Source organism: Ovis canadensis, chromosome 3 (assembly GCF_042477335.2).
Source record: "Ovis canadensis isolate MfBH-ARS-UI-01 breed Bighorn chromosome 3, ARS-UI_OviCan_v2, whole genome shotgun sequence".
In the NCBI taxonomy this organism is placed as follows: Eukaryota; Metazoa; Chordata; class Mammalia; order Artiodactyla; family Bovidae; genus Ovis; species Ovis canadensis.
Window position 1 is genome coordinate 194,629,855 of NC_091247.1, and position 14,910 is coordinate 194,644,764.

At 39.5% G+C, this 14,910-nt stretch overlaps 1 protein-coding gene across 1 annotated transcript in view; it reads left to right on the top strand.

The window, feature by feature from the left end:
• The window catches only part of ITPR2 (inositol 1,4,5-trisphosphate receptor type 2), a 599,561-nt gene that overhangs the window by 359,709 nt on the left and 224,942 nt on the right, over positions 1 to 14,910 (top strand). The window lies entirely within an intron of this gene.

Here is a 14,910-nt window from a genome sequence, read left to right on the forward strand (position 1 = left end):
GGCACTAATAGGAATTCTTCCACCCCGGGCACACGAGGTGAGGAAAAAGGAGCTTCTCCACTGACCTTTCTCCATTTGTTGTTGTTTCTCCATTGGGAGTCTTATTTCATTACATAATGAATTTTAATTACCTTTATCCATGCTAAGCTCATGTTCTCATAAGAAATACTGTATACTTCTGTGCTCAGTCACCCAGTCATGTCCTGCTCTTTGTGACCCAATGGACTGTAGCCCGCCAGGCTCCTCTGTCCATGGGATTCTCCAGAAAAGAATACTGGAGTGGGTTGCCATTTCCTTTTCCAAGGGTATATGTATCCTTGCTGTATAGATTGGGAATACTAGGTTTTAACTTTTTTCATAGAAACATATTGATTAATAACATGCCATCAGTACGGGTACCTTGATCTGTGCTACTGCTAAGCTGTACATAATTGCCAATTTTGATGTTAAATCCTTTCTTTGTGAACTTGAGAACCCCTAGTATAGGTCTGTGTTAGTCTAGACTGACCAAAGAAAATTTCTCTAAAATGAATATTTGGAACTGATTTTCTATGGAATTTTACCCATAAACCTGAATTGAAAGATACTGGTTTCATTACCATTGCTTAAAATGCTGAGCATTCCGCCATATCAGAACCATTCTGATTGGGTGGACACTGTTTAATAGAATTTTCAGGATGTGACGCCACTGTTAGCCACTTATCATTGATGACACACACTTATCAAAAGCCTGCTCCCTACAAAGTACAACACTACCAAGTTCTGAGGCACCAGGAAATATCAATTATCTGCTCACAGGAAGTTTGTGCCCTAGGGTAGAATGCATGCCAGGCAAGTCCACGTGAAAAGTAAATAACATGAATTAAGTCTGTGCTACCTGCTAAGTGAATTATATAGACGTTAGAGGCAGAATGTGAAGTCATGAACCAAAGTCACTTTTGACAGGTTTGGGATGGCTACAAGCCATTTCCTAGGAATTATTCATAAAGTTCGAGACACTAAAAATGAGTGTTACTGCAAACTTTGCAGGAATAGATTATAATACGATTTTTTTGGTCTTAGGAAATTTCAGGAGGGAGGTAGAATTTTAGCTGGTCCTTCGATATCCCAAGGACCAGGTCATTCTCACACTGTGCTGTGCGTAGTCTCTCAGTCGTGTCTGACTCTGCAACCCTGTGGAATGTAGCCCTCCAGGCTCTTCTGTCGGTGGGGATTCTCTAGGCAAGAAGCCTGGAGTAGGTTGCCATTTCCTTCTTCAGGGGATCTTCGAAACCCAGGGATCGAACCCAGGTCTCCAGCATTGCAGGCGGACTCTTTACCATCTGAGCCACCAGGGAAGCCCCATTCTCACACTGCGTTCCACCGCATTCCGCTTATTAGTAGGCAGTATCACCATCTACCAAGCTCTTCAACCAAAACCTCAAGTGTCATTCTTGATCCTCTTTCCTCTCATCCACACAGCCATGCATCAACAAGTTGATTCTACCTATAATGTTCAACACACCCAGCTCTCTGTTTGCCCTGCAGTTCCCTGGTTTGGACCCATTTCCTGACGACATTATCATCTCCTGCCTGGACTACCTGGTGACCACCTAATTCGTCTCTGTGCTTCCCTTGTTTGTAACCCCCAGTGCATTTTTTTCTATAGAATAATAGTTGTAATCAGATGATGCCATTCTTCTGTTAAAATCCTTTGATGTTTTTCTGTTGCTCTTTAAAAGAAAAGTTTTATCATGTGAATTGAATCACCAGTCTATGTCTGACGCAGGATGCAGCATGCTTGGGGCTGGTGCATGGGGATGACCCAGAAAGATGTTATGGGGAGGGAGGTGGGAGGGGGGTTCATGTTTGAGAATGCATGTAAGAATTAAAGATTTTAAAATTTAAAAAAAAAAATAAATAAATAAATGGAAAAAAAAATAAAAAAAAAAAATAAAAGAAAAGTTACATTTCTTACCAGAATAAATAAGACTCTACATGACCTAGCTTGTGCCATCTTTTTCATCTTTCTTTTACTTTACTATAGAGATAGCCACATACTGTCCTTTATGTTCCTCAAACAAAAGGATCTCTTTCTATTTAGAGGTTTTGCATTTGCTATTCCTTCTGCCCAGAATGCTGATCCTCTGGCTCTTACCACACCTGTTTCCTTTCATCCTTTAGGTCTCAGCTCAGATGTCACATTCTTAGCTCAAATACCTTTGTTTTTTGTTTGTTTGTTTGTTTTTGATGACCCCCATCTAAAATAATTCCCCTCAATTGTCTCCTATTATATTATCCTATTAATTGTGTCTCCCTTTATAGTCCTATAACTCCATGAGAATAAAACTCTCGTCTTTTGTGTTTATTACTGTATCTGCAGTACACATCGCTGTGTTTTGGATTATCCAGTAAACATTTGTAAAATGAATAGAGAATGTAGCTTATACAAGCAGAGCAGAAAGACAGTGATCTTGCAGTCTGGGTGAGAGTACGAGCAAAGTGCCAGATGGTTCAGAATGTGGTTTATGAACAGATCACCCAGAGCACTGTTCCTGTTATAGCTTCTATATAGCTCAGCTGGTAAAGAAAAGTGAAAGTGAAAGTTGCTCTGCCATGTTCGAACCTTTGCGACCCCATACAGTCTGTGGAATTCTCCAGGCTGCAATACTGGAGTGGGTATCTTTTCCCTTCTCCAGAGGATCTTCCTAATTCAGGGATCAAATCCAGGTCTCCCGCATTGCAGGTGAATTCTTTACCAGATGAGCCACCAGCTGAGAATACTGGAGTGAATACCCTATTCCTTCTCCAGGGGATCTTCCCGACCGAGGAATCAAAGCTGGTAAAGAATCCACCTGCAATGCAGGAGACTCCAGTTCAATTCCTGGGTTGAGAAGATTCCCCTGGAGAAGGAAATGGCTACCTACTCCAGTATTCTGGCCTGGAGAATTCCATGGACGGAGGACACTGGCAGGCTGCAGGGTGCTAAGTTTTCTTTTAATTGTACTTGGATATAAATTGGAAAGTAAAACTAATTTATAGAAGATCTTAAAGCTGTAGGAATAGAATTCACATTGCAGTGCATCAACTTGAAGCTACTGAATGAAGGTTTTTGATCAAGGAATGACTGTAAGATTAATCTTGTGGTAGTGTTGGTGAGAAATGCTGTAGGCAGAGAAGTCATGTAGGAGAGTACTGTAATTGTCCATCTGAGATTTTATGAAATATGTTTCTGTGGCTCTTTCAGTTGAAAAGGGTAGACTTTATATGTCTGTCAGAAATCCCAAACTAAAAGCTATTAAAAGGGAGTTATCATGCAATCAAGGGCTTCAAAACTTGGACCCTAGAAAGCTTTAAAACTGGAAAGGTTGACAGGGACATATGTATCACTTCTTTTCCATTCCTTGACTCCCTTGTCCGCATGGTAGTGATACTCACGTTTTGCATTGAGATCTTTTGAAATTTCCTTTCTGTCTCTTCACCGTGATAAACGGACCTATAGAGCTGGGCTGCAGTGTCACAACTCATCAGTAGGTGTCACCATCTCACAAGTGATTTATTCCACTTTGAGCATTTGTCAAGTCTAACTTAAAGCTGCTGCTGCTGCTGCTGCTAAGTCGTGTCAGTCATGTCTGACTCTGTGTGATCCAATAGACGGCAGCCCCCCAGGCTCCTCTGTCCCTGGGATTCTCCAGGCGAGAACACTGGAGTGGGTTGCTGTGTCCTTCTCCAGTGCATGAAAGTGAAAAGAGAAAGTGAAGTCACTCAATCGTGTCCTACTCTTCGCACCCCATGGACTGTAGCCCACCAGGCTCCTCCGTCCATGGGTTTCTCCAGGCAAGAGTACTGCAGTTGGTTGCCATTGCCTTCTCCGAACTTAAAGCTAGCGTATTGTATATAAAATATATTACTGTTTTTTTTAATCTCATGTCTTTTGAGTTATCAGTTCATACTTATAAATGTTTATTCAGGTCACATGAAATCAACAAATTTTGTCTAAATTTAGTTACATATTTAATACCATGATCACATTTTGTTGACAGTTTTGCTGTTTTGTGATTCTTTTTAACAACTGATAGTCCGTTTAGTTTTAGCTACTGTAGTATACAGTAGTAATACTGTATATTATTTTGATAATATTTTAATGTTTGATGGACCTATAGACATCTTGGAGCAAGAAAAAAATATGGTTTGTGTACTTGGTTTTCATTTTCCTGTTTCCTTTTTTTTACCTTTTCCATCTAATACTTCCACCATCACAGAAAGTTCAATTAGACATCCCTGGTACCAACTAAACTGCTTTCTTTTGTTAAAGAAAAAAGTCTGAAGATATCACCAGGAGCCTGGTTTCAGGATCTTGAATGTAGATATGTTTTAGGTATGGAATTTTATTCTTTGTTTGAAGGTTTTGTTTGTTTAGTGTGTATTATATTTCACTCTCAGTTTTAGAATTTTTTAACATTAGGACATAATGCTAGTAAAATGGAAAGAAGGCAAAGGTTAAATGTCTAGGCTTATATGATAGTTCAGTATTTTCAAATCTAACAACATTACTTTAAAACTAGATATATTTAATATGTTTAAATTGTGCATGTTCTAATCAATCCTTGGAAATCAACTAATGAGTATAGAGTATATGAGGGTGGGGATTTATTGGAGCCCCTGTAGCTCATTTGCAGGAATAACCATCTCATGTCTGACACTTGGTTGTACTCCATGTAGCTAGTTGTAAATATAATGTAAATGCCATGTAATCAGTTGCCAGCATGCAGAAGATTTAAGCTTTGCTTTTTGGGACTTTCTCAAGCTTTTTCCAGATATTTTTAATCTTTGGTTGGTTGAATTGGCAGATGCAGAACCTGCAGATAAGGGCTGTCTATTACTCTCATTCTTCATTTCCACCACCAAATGTAGAAGTCTCCCTGCCCCCTGCCCTTGACTCATTTTCCATCACCAGCTGGGCATGATTTAACCTAATCCTGGCACTGTCTGCCTAGAGACAGCATCAGATTCTGAAGGTTCAGGGCTCAGTCCCACAAGCTTGCTCCGTCCTTCACCTGCCAAAGCAAGTCCAGGTTTTGACCTGTGCTTCTGCGTGTGCACGACTTCCCTGGTGGCTCTGCCTACAATGCAGAAGTTCTGGCTTTGATCCCTGGCTCGGGAAGATCCCCTGGAGAAGGAAATGGCAACCCACTCCAGTATTCCTGCCTGGAGAATCCCATGGACAGAGGAGCGTGGCCGGCTACAGTCCATGGGATTGCAAAGAGTCAGACACGACTGAGCGACTTTCACTTTCTGAGTGTGCGTGTGTACATGTGTGTGCTCAGTCATGTCTGACTCTTTGTGATCCCATGGACTGTAGCCCACTGGGCTCCTCTGTCCAGGGGATTTTCCTGGCAAGAATACTGGAGTGGGTTGCCATTTCCTCCTCTAGGGGATCTTACTACCCTAGGGATTGAACCCATGTCTCTTGCCTCTCCTGCATTGGCAGGTGAATTCTTTACCACTTGAGCCACCTGGGAAGCCCTGACCAGCTATAAATTTGAGATTCCCAGGATTCCCTCCTCAGGTGTGATAATTTGCTAGAGTGGCTTACATAATTTAGGAAAGACAATTTGCTTACTAAATTATTAATTTGTTGTAAAAGGATAGAACTCAGGAGCAGTGGGATGGAAGCGTGTGAAGGGCAAGTATGTGAGAAGGGGGAATGGTGCTTCCTTGCCCTCTCCCAGCGCCTCCATGCATTCAGCAACCCGGAAGCCCCAGCACTGCCCTTCAGGGTTTTCTATGGACCCTTCATCGTGCAGGCATGATAGATAGCTAGTGCCATTTCCAGCCCCTCTCCCTCTCCAGGGAGTGGAGGTGGGGACTGAAAATTGCAGACTTCTAATCGTGACTTGGTCTTTCTGGTGACCAGGCCCCAAGCAGGAGTCCGCTGGGAGTTACCTCATTGGAACAAAAGATGCTCCTATTCCCCAGGCAGTTCTAGGAGATTTAAATACTCTGTGTTAGATCCACCTATTACTTGGGAAATTACAAAGGTTTTAGGGGCTTTTTGTTGGAAACCAGGGTCAAAGAACAAACATAGCAGAAACCATGGGTGGAGACTATTATTATTTCACACTTGCTATTCACACTTAATTATACAAAAAGTAGAATATTTCACATTTGCTTTCTCTGTTGCTTGCTGAGAAACTGCAGTGTTGTATCTTCTGTCCTGATATAATCTTGTGTGCTGTGCTACTGATTTTAATGAACTATTCTTACTTACCAGTAGGGAAATAGTCCCTGTGTTATTATTCACTGCTATGAAAGTTTCAAAACATGTGACTGTCCATGTGAACAGCCTGTGCAGATTAAAGCTGCAGGGCATGATTGGAGGACGCATGGACTGCCAAGCCACGAGGCAGCTGAGGAGGCGTCCTCTGCCAACGACGGCATGGGATTATGTAACGCCTGCAGTGTCTGGCACCGTGCTCCACTGGAGACACATCACGTGTTGTACAATGCTCTTGGCCCTGAAATTCAATTAGATTGCTTTGAATGATCCGTGAGTCTGCATGAGATAAGCTTTTACTGCTCTCCACTAGAAAGCAAATGGGTTGATTAGCCCCACATAAATTGAGAAATTGCCATCATAATCCCAGCAAGGATATTTGCATTATATATATATCATTGTGCCACAGAAGAGCAGAGTGTAAGCATTATGTAACCTGGATAAATAATGGGGAGAAAACACCCAACCCTCACGACTGAAAAAAACAGATTTTCTTACAGACACTTAAGAATAGATTTTCTTTAAAATATATTTTGCTATTATTTTGAGGAATCAGTTTAAAGGCTGCTTGTGTGGTGTTTATTTTTTTTCTTTATGTTTTGTGTGTTTGCTTACACTATGATCTGTGAGTGAGAATAAAAAAATGGATAGAGTGATAATTTGGTGGGGGTGGGCAAAAGAACTTTGATTAGGAAGAATTTTGAATTATAAGTTCAGTGGCCTTTTTATACTGAGTGAGTTTACTTTCTTTGTGAATTGTAGATGATCAATTTAAGGAGTTGGGATCTATCTGAAATTAACCCCATATTGTTTGGCTGGAAACTTCTGATATCTTTTCACGAAAGAAGATCTGGGATGGAGGAGGGAAGGTCGGAGTAGATATTGAGAAATTAAAACTTGGAAGGTCAGGATTATCATCATACTAAAGGCTTAAAGGGCCACTGGGAAACCACCAAAATCAGTGATGTGAACTTGACTTTCCTGCTTTCTTTTACCCGTATTTTCCTCCAAATGAGATTTAATTTAAGGTTTCAACCAAAAGCTTTGGTAAGAACTTAAAGTTCTTTAGAATTGTTTGAAAAAAAAAAGAAAAGAATTGTTTGGGAACTGAATTGAAACAAAAGGTGCCAAAATTCTATGCAGAGAGCTTCCATTTTGTTCTACCAATGGGGATTAAAGAGTACAATTCCTTTGTGGGTTTAGGCAAGGTGGTCTTGAACTGATGGCAGCAAAACCACCATTGTTGTAGATTTCCCCCTGTTGGAAAAAGCTTTTATTTCTCTCCTAACCTTTGAAATCCTTAGGACATGAATTTGCTCACTGCAACTTAATATCCTGCCTTTTAGTGTGAGTTGATATTTGTAAGTGAGTTGTTTTCTAACATGTCATAGTAAAACCCAGATTTTAACAATTTTTCTTTTTGATAGATTATCTAAATTTTGTGAGATTTAACAAGCATAGGTATTTTTACTGGTTTAATTTTTCTAACCATTGGCAGTAGGTATTATTACTGTTATTTTTATTAAGCAAAGGGAAAATTGATGAGTAGAGGAGTACAATGAGCTGCCCAGGGTGACACTACAAGGAGGTGAATGGATAGAGGTTCCAAAACAGATCGTAAGCCTTCTCATCCCACTATGTATTAATGGTCCTCAAATGCCGTGCCATGGACTAGGGCTAGACTGGGCCATATTTCAAAGAAATCCTATTTTATTATGCCTAGAGTGAAGGTCTCAGATTTTTTCATTTTAAAATAGCTTCCCAGGTGCTTCTGATGTAAGATAAGAGTTGGTAGCTGCTTCTTATTTAATATTCTGAACTATAGAGATAGCATTAGAACGTCTCTATGCTCTACTTCAAATATATTTTTTTCTGTGTTTATCTTTCTGATATGTGTGTGTATGTGTATATATGTACTTGTGTATATATGTACTTATTAGTCAATAAGTCATGTCCAACTCTTTTTCTACCCAATGGACTGTAGTCCACCAGGCTCCTCTGTCCATGGGATTTCCCAGGCAGGAATACTGGAGTGGGTTGCCATTGCCTACTCCAGAGGATCTTCCCGACCCAGGGACCTAACCCAAGGCTCCTGAGTTGCAGGTGGATTCTTACCACTGAGCCACCAGGGAAGCCCACATATATGAATATGCTGCTGCTGCTATGTCTCTTCAGTCGTGTCCAACTCTGTGCGACCCCATAGACGGCAGCCTACCAGGCTCCTCTGTCCCTGGGATTCTCCAGGCAAGAACACTGGAGTGGGTTGCCATTATATATGTGCGTGTGTGTGTGTGTGTGTGTGTGTGTGTATTCAAACCAAATTGTAAAAACATAGTCCTTTTTTGTTGTTGTTGTTTGTTGGTAAAATTTTAATAGAAAATATATCTTTTCAACATGGACACAAAATATTTTGTGGGTAACAGAGTAGTATTTTATAATAATCAAAAGAAAATAGTGGGAAATATAATTCAATAAATGGCATCTGTTATTAAAAGGCTAGCTAGCCTCCAGGTCTTAAATTGATGCTAGGGTGTAACTTCGTTAATGAGTGAATTCAGAGTTGGTTTAATGAGTTGCTGTTGGAAGGATGGCTCATTTTCACCAGTGGATATAACTTGCTGCTGCATCTTTGCAAAATAATAAAAAGGGGCTAACACATCCCCTGGCCCTACCATAATTGTCCTTTTTTTCCTTTCCCTGTTGACATCTTTAAAAGATGATGTGCATCATTGCAGGGGCTGGGGCTCCATGAACGTCTTTCCTTTCTTCATCTCATTCCCCACCTCCATCCCCCACCTTGTCTTTTTGCAAAGATCATCTGGTTTTGTACCACAAATATTTGTCTTAAAGGCAGATGTTTGCAAAAGTCAAATTAAGTATGTGAACCTAACTTGCTTCATAACCAAACATCATGGTTTGGGCTTTGGATAGATGCAGGATGGGACTCTGAATGCCTGCAATGAATCTGAAAAATTTTGACAGTTCTAAGTTAATAGCCAGCATACAGACAACTTTGCAGAATATGTACTTTCTAGAAACATATTTTTAATGATTCAGCTGTCACAATGGGTTTACCAAGTATATGAGTGGCAGATATATTAGGTATTTTTAATTAAATTTTACAGAATACTAGTATTACATAATTAATAGAAATAATTTTCCATGTGTTATACTTAAAAAGTAAATAATAATAAAGTATGATATTGTTTTCTGAACTTCAGTCATGTGCAAATAAACTTTTCTTGGCAAATGAACCACGTATTGTCAGTTTTTCGCCGTTGAAAATGCACCATCTCACAAAAATGTCTTCAGGTAAGAAATGAAATCAGCATTATGAAAGCTGGTTAGCTGGAGTTTCTTTTTGAGGATTTATACCATGGAAAGAAGTGACTTAGCAGCAGCAGCAGCAGCAAGGAAACTACTTAAGGGCAGAATCTGGGTCTCTAATGTCCATTCTTTCACAGTGACTCATATTGTTATATTAACGTGATGGTGTTTGGTCCAGGAAATAATTTATTCAGGTTTTCTAAAAGGAAATTGTACTTCTTACCTAAATGAATTTTCCCCAGTGCCTGACTTGTCTTGTATAGTTTTCCAAAGTTGTGTCAACCTATAGAAGATCCATTTCCACAAATATCTAATCAAGTTCATAAGTAGTATGTGCTTTAAAATTTGTTTTAAAAATTTGCTTGGTGTATTAATTGGGTTTGAGTCAGGAAAAAGGCGCAGGTTCTTTTAATAGATTAATATGAAGAATTGTTAATTAGGAATTGAAGAAGTAAAAGGCTAAAATAAAAACAGACCTGAAGTATGGTATGGAAAGTAACTTCTAGAAGCAGCTATCACCCCTAGGGCAGGAGCAAGGGGAAGTGATTGGGAATCACTAAAACTTAAAAACTTAGCAGAGGGGACTGATGTGGCTGGATCAGATTTGTGAGTCCTGTAGAAAAGACTAGGAGCAGATTTTTTGGGGGAAAGGCATGATGAAAAAACTACAGACTGGGTTAGGTGTGTGTGAGTGCTAAGTCATTTCAGTCATGTCCAATTCTTAGCAACCCTATGGACTGACGCCTGCCAGGCTCCTCTGTCCATGGGATTCTCCAGGCGAAAATACTGTGGATTGCCATACCCAATTCCAGGGGATCTTCTTGACCCAGGGGTCAAACCCAGGTCTCTTATATCTACTTGCATTGGCAGGTGGGTTCTTTACCACTAGTGCTAGCTGGGAAGCCCAGATTAGGTATAGCTGTGGGCAGGAATCACCCCTGTCAGATTAATGTGTGACTGGAAAGCCACATACAAGAACAGGAAGCAAAAGCAGGAAGCCTGCCAGAAGCCGACAGGAAAGAAGGAGCCTCTTCTTTCAGCCCTGTACACTCTCTCCAGCCTCTTATTGGCAGAGCCTTATTTGACTTCAGCCAGCAAAGTAGAAATGAGGTTTATTAAGTCCCAGCCCCTGCATCACAAGAGCTGATCTGGAGCTGAGAATCAGTAGCTTAATAACTGACATTGTTATTGTTGTTTAGTCACTCAGTTGTGTCTGACTGTTTGCAACCCCATGGACTGTAGCCCGCCAGGCTCCTCTGTCCGTGAGCTCCTCCAGGCAAGAATACTGGAGTGGGTTGCTATTTCCTTCTCCAGGGGATCTTCCTGATCCAGGGAGGAAACCTGTGTCCCTTGTGTCTCCTTCATTGGCAGGTGGGTTCTTTACCACTGAGCCACCAGGGAAGCTCAATAACTGGCATGCTCGACTTTTAAGTAACTTAAGAAAATTCTCTCAATTAAAAATTATTTGAAGTTCAGTTTTCTGAACAGTTAATAAACCATGTGGTACAAAAATATAAACAGAATGATATTCCTCTCGCCTTCAAACCCTCCCATCTACTTCCAACCAGATAATCACTGTTATTTGTTTCTTATTCAGGGCTTCCTTGGTGGCTCAGAGGTAAAGACTCTGCCCATAATGCAGGAGACCCAGGTTTGATCCCTGGGTCGGGAAGATCCCCTGGAGAAGGAAATGGCAACCCACTCCAGTATTCTTGCCTGGGAAATCCCATGGACAGAAAAAAAAACCTGGTGGACTACAGTCCATTAGGGTCCCAAAGAGTGGGACACGAATGAGCAGTTGAGCAGGCATATACACAGTCAGTCTTTATTCATTCACAAGCGAATGCAAATACATATTCATGCTTTTTTATTGAAGTGTAATTGATTTACATTGTTGTGTTAATTACTGCTGTACAGAAAAGTGATTCAGTTATGCATACATGTGTGTGTATATCTATATCTATACATATTGTTTTTTAAATATTCTTTTCCATCATGGCTTATCATAGGGTATTGAATATAGTTCTCTATGCTATATAGTGGGGCTTCCCTGGTGTCTTGGAGGTTAAAGCGTCTGTCTGCAGTGCGGGAGACCCGGATTCGATCCCTGGGTCAGGAAGCTGCCCTGGAGAAGGAAATAGCAACCCATTCCAGTATTTTGCCTGGAGAATCCCATGGATGGAGGAGCCTGGTGGGCTACAGTCCACGGGGTCGCAAAGAGTCGGACACGACTGAGAGACTTCAGTGTATAGTAGAACCTTGTTGTTTATCCATCCTACATGTAGAAGCTTACATCAGCCAACCCCGCCCTCCCACTTCATCCCTCCCCCAACCCCTCCCCCTTGGCAACCACCTGTCTGATCTCTATGTCCCTGATTCTATTCCAGAGATAGGTTCATTTTGTCATGTTTTACACTCTCCATATAAGTGATATCATATGGTGTGCAAATACTTAGGCTTATCTTTGTTATCATATTACTTCTCATACCGCTTTTTGGCACCTTGGTATTTTTACTTAACGGTATATCTTGTTGATCTTGCTGTATTCGTACATAAAAAGCTTCATCATGTTTTAGAACCTCATTACCTTAATGGCTTCTCTCACTGTTTTCAGTAGTTTTAAATGTTATTCTCTTTGGCGTTCTCAGGATAGAATGACATCATCTGCAAATACTGCTAGTTTCCAGATTCTCTATCTCTAAAATCATTTCTCTCTGATAATTGTTTTGGCCTGTACATTCAGCACAGTGTTAAATATTAATGGTAGCAGTGAGCATCTTCATCTGCTTCTGGCTTTAACGGCAGTGTTTCTAATATTTCCTGTTTAGCATGATGTCGAATTTGGGGATAAGTATATTACTTTGTTAAAGGAATTAACCATTTATTGAGCTTATTTTTTTAAGATCAGAAACGAGGTTAAATTTTACTAAGTGGGTTTTTACCATCTATAGGGTGTTACCAACCATACGACTTTTCTTTTTAAACTTAATATAGTAAATATATTTCCTTTAATTTCCTATGTTGTTAATAGTTTTCTTAGTATTCTTGATATTGAGCCATCTTGGTATTCCTGGAACAGAGTCCTCTGAGTTATAGAATTGATAACATACCCACATACACACACACAAAAATTGATACTTCTAAAAAATTGTAGGCATTTATTATTGTTGATCACTATTCTTCAGGTTTTTTTTTATCACTTTTACTGTTTCATAAGAAGAATTTAAAAGTTGTTCTTGTTTTCCTCTCCTGAAACAGATAGCACTGAAATAATCTCTTCTTTAAAGTTTGGTAGAGTTTTCTGCTCAATATTATGTGCCAGCCTGGACGGGGGAGAGGCTTGGGGCAGAACGGGTACAGGTATACATATGGCTAAAGAGTCCCTTCACTCTTTACCTGAAAGTATCACAACATTGTTAATCAGCTGTACCTCAGTATACAAAATAAAAAGTTCAAAAAAAAAGTTTGGTAGAATTTTCCTGTGAAACTCTCTGGAGTTGGTACTTTTTGGGTATTTAGCTCCTTTGATGCTTTTCTCTGTTTCTTTAATGGAAATGGACCTTTAAGATTTTTTTTTCTTTCATTTTGGCTCAACTCTGTTGAGTTATATTTTACTAGAATATTATCTTATTCAGGTTTTGAAGAAAAATGTTGGAGATGGAAAATTATGTTGATCATAGAAAATCTTATGATCATTTAATTTTTTGTTTCTTTATTTCCCCTTTGCAATTTATTGCTTAGTGTTTTATATTATTTCTTTACTATGTCAGATGATTAATCTTTTCATTTTTCCCAAAGCAATTTTTAAAAGTTTATCAGTGCTGTTTGTATTTCTAATGCATTACATTATACTTCTGTATTTAAATTTTTATCTGGCTTAAATTTTTGCTAGTTTTTATTTTGGGATATGACATTTAAGTTACTTTTATTGGTACAAAGGTTTCAGTTCACTTCAGTCACTCAGTTGTGTCCGACTCTTTGTGACCCCATGGACCGCAGCACGCCAGGCTTCCCTGTCCACCAACCAACTCCCAGAGCTTACTCAAACTCATGTCCATTGAGTTGGTGATGCCATCCAACCATCTTATCCTCTGTTTTCCCCTTCTCCTCCCGCCTTCAATCTTTCCCAGCAATAGGGTCTTGTCCAGTGAGTCGGTTCTTTGCATCAGGTGGCCAAAGTATTGGAGTTTCAGCTTCAGCATCAGTCCTTTAGGATTGACTGGTTTAGCACTATGAATTTTTCTCCTAGCACTGCTTTACTTGTATCCTATAGCATCTCTCTCAGTATAGGAATTTACTTGTTGTTTCCTAGAAATTCTTCAGTTTTGTTTGAATTCTCTCTCTGGCCCAAATGTTTAAGGAGAGCATATTATTTACCAGATGCAGGAGCTCTTTTGTTTTCAGGTTTTAAAAACTAATCTCTAGTTTCTTTTTTGCTGTTGTTATAGTCTTAAAGTTTTCTTTACATTTAGGAAAATTCTGTTATGTCTTTAAGTATTTACTCTCTTTTGTTTCTATGGTTTGCTTCCTTATATTTCTAGATTATGTGTGTGTTGTTTTCATTCCCTATCTTCTGTTTTTTTCACTTTTGCTTTTAATTTTGAAGAAATTCCTTAATGTCCATTTTGTTTTCTTTTTCTTGTCTGTCTTCTGTGTCTGATTTCTGTAGTGTCCCTTCAAATTATTTACTCATTTCTGAAGAAATATTTTCTTAGTTTCATCTCCTATTGTATTGTCCATAGTCTCGTTGTGAATTATTTCTTTTTGCTCTGCTGTGTTCATTTATAGATGTGATGTCATTATAACTTAAAAGAATGTGTGTTGAAATATATTGTTAGCAGTTTTATTCCGTATGTATAATTCATATGGGTGACATATTGATTTGTTTTGCTGTTTCATTTCACCTTTTCCATCCTTTCATGTCCCTTTTTATATGTTCTTTCTGTTGATACAACCAAATACTTTACAGGAGGTCTTAGAGGTCCAAAAGCACGTTCCTGCCATCAGAAAGACAGAACCATCTTATAAATATGGCAACTCTAGTTCTTTGGCACAGCTCACGTTGCTTTTCCTCACTCTCATCCTCAAATCTGATGATATAATGTAGAATGTAGCTTTTGTAGATTGGAGGGAGGGTTTGGTCCATCACTTTAGGGGGTGTATTTTTGCCTTTCCTTTTTGGCCTTAGCACTTTTAATGCTTCTTCGTGACACTTTATCCTTCATGGCTTATGCCAGACAGCAGTCCTTTGTAGCCTTCAGATTGTTATCTGTCTCCTCCTTCTGCTGAAAATGGAGTTTTCAGGGTTTTGTTTCTTTCATTGTTGT